Source organism: Otolemur garnettii, unplaced genomic scaffold (assembly GCF_000181295.1).
Source record: "Otolemur garnettii isolate 467f Iridium unplaced genomic scaffold, OtoGar3 scaffold00035, whole genome shotgun sequence".
In the NCBI taxonomy this organism is placed as follows: Eukaryota; Metazoa; Chordata; class Mammalia; order Primates; family Galagidae; genus Otolemur; species Otolemur garnettii.
The window spans coordinates 16,621,133-16,623,947 of NW_003852430.1; positions in this window are offsets into that span (position 1 = coordinate 16,621,133).

A 2,815-nucleotide genomic window follows, 5' to 3' on the forward strand; every position below is an offset into this window, starting at 1 on the left:
GTTGTAATAGGAGCTGTGAGAGTTAAAAGCCAGGAGCCGTGGATGAGACCTGTGTGTATGTGTGTGTGTGTATGTGCATGTGTATGTGTGTGTATGTGTAGGTACACACTTATTCTAATATTGCAGTATGTTTCCAGCTTCTTGAGTTTTATCCTAGAGATATACTGTATGTTAAATATTATAATAAAAAAGAAAATAATGTTTTATTTTTGTTTATAGGCTAACAACGACTTGTGTGTCTCTCAGATAGAAGGAAATGAACCAGAAGAGTCTCAGCGCCCGTAGCTCAATGAGTAGGGCGCCAGCCACATCCACTGGAGCTGGCGGGTTCTGGCCTGGCCTGCTAAATAACAATGACTACAACAACAACAACAACAACAACAAAATAGGTGGATGTTGTGGTGGGCGCGTGTAATCCCAGCTACTTAAGAGGCTGAGGCAAGAGAATTGCATAAGCCCGAGAGTCTGAGGTTGCTGTGAGCTGTGACGCCACAGCACTGTACTGAGGGTGTCATAGTGAGACCCTGTCTCAAAAATAAATAAATAAATAAATAAATAACTAAATAAAAAAGAAGAAATGAACAAGAAGAGAGATTTTGAAGAAGCAGATGAAAGAGGAATTCCCGAAGCAAGTTCTGAGAAGAGGCGGAAAGGACAGAATCTGTGATGTTGCTGTACGTTTCGGCAGGAAGAGTGGACTCTACTGAGAGGTAGGAAGGGCAGGTTGCTGGCAAGAGGGATTTCTGATGCTGCATCACTTAGCTGGCCCGAGTCTCCGTGTCGGCAGAGATGCAGGCTGAAGTAGACGGGGGCTCCAGGAAAATGCAGAAAGGTGTAACATAGTCACTGTGGACACTGGAAAACCTCACAGAACTGTCAGATCCAAACATTGATCCAAAAAGAGTTGTTTAATTTTTATTTTTTGAGACAGCGTCTCACTTTGTTGCCCTCAGTAGAGGGGGCCACAGCTCACAGCAACCTCACACTCTTGAGCTTAAATGATTCTCTTTTCTCAGCCTCCCAAGTAGCTGAGACTATAGGCAGCTGTTACAACACCTGGCTATTTTTAGAGACAAGGTCTCGCTGTTGCTCAGGTTGGTCTTGAACTCATGAGCTCAGGAAATCCACCTGTCTTGGCCTCCCAGAGTGCTAGGATTACAGGCATGAGTCACTTCACCCAGCCAAAAAGGTTTATTTTGATGATTTATAAAAGAAATGTCACCATTGCAAGTTAAAGCTATTTATAAATTTAAGAATAAATTTAGAACCTAATACATGGTGGGGGGGGTAGGGGAATGAGGGAGCCGGGAAAGTGGGGGATGGAGGGTTTTGGAGGTTCATAGTATAGGACACACCTCTTGGGGACAGGACACAATTATAAGAGGGAATTTACCTAACAAATGCAATCAGTGTAACCTAATTTTTTTGTACCTTCAATGAGTCCCAAACATTAAAAAAAAATTCAGACAACTGTATTCACATCATATTTACATTAAACATTAAACAGTTTTAGTTAAAATGTTTCAGGTAGTGTTGAACAAACACAACAAAACATAAACCAAGTTTTAAATCATGTAGATGTCCCCAGCATGCTCCATAACCACTGGAAGATAGTCTAGGAAAACATTGGGAAAATAGTGGGAACCAGCAGTAAAATGATCACAGACGGCTCCTGGGTGACTTGGCCTTGAAAGCTCTGGGCTCACTTCAGGCCAGGTGTGGTGGCTCACATCTGCAGCCCCAGCACTCTGGGAGGCTGAGGCGGGTGGATTGCCTGAGCTCAGGAGTTTTAAGACCAGCCTGAACAAGAGGAAGACCCCATCTCTACAAACACTAGCTGGGCATTGTGGTGGGTGCCTGTAGTCCTAGCTACTTGGGAGGCTGAGGCAGGAGGATCACTTGAACCTAAGAATTTGAGGTTGCTGTGAGCTACAATGTCACAGCACTCTACTGAGGGTGACAAAGTGAGACTCTGTCTCAAAAAAAAAGTCATTTTAACTATAAACTGCAACCAGAAACTGCCATGAAGACAGACTGAACACAAAGTAAGAGTTTAAAACATTAAAGAAATTCTCATATGGCTTAAAAAAACAAAATTTATATACTCTGATCCATGTGAAAGCAGTTTTGTTTGTTTATTGCAATAGAGTCTCTGTCACCCTGGGTAGAGTGCTGTGGCGTCATAGCTCATAGCAACCTCAAACTCCTGGGCTTAAGTGATCTTCTTGCCTCAGCCTCTTGAGTAGCTGGGAATAAAGTACCCACCATAACCCCAGGCTAGTTTTCCTACTTTTGGTAGAGATTGGTCTTGCTTTGCTCAGGCTGGTCTCTAACTCCTGAGCTCAGGTGATCCATCTGCTTTGGCCTCCCAGAGGCTAGGATTGCAGGCCTGAGCCACAGTGCCTGGCTGTGAAAGTAGTTTTAAACAAAGATGCTGTTGTCTGTTATCTTCAGCAGGTTACAGGCCTGTCAATGTTCCATTGTGCTGGGAAGGAAAGGAGCTGTGTGTTCCAGGGCTTCTGCCTGCGCAGGGCTTTTCTACACGTATTAACAGCCCCAGGAGAGAGCACTCTATCCAGAGATGTGACACTCAGTCTGGGCTTGGGCACTGCCACTGATAAATGCCAGGGAGGGAATGCTGGCCACGGCCTGGGGCTGCTTCCCTCAGTCCAGTTGCTAGGCCAAGTTACACAGGGGCGGGCAGCTCCATGGAGAGGGCTAAAGTTTGAGATCCACACATCAGCGAGAGCTGATACATAATACTTACGAGGAAAGCAGACAAAACCAGGTGTTTACTAGTGATACTTGATAATTA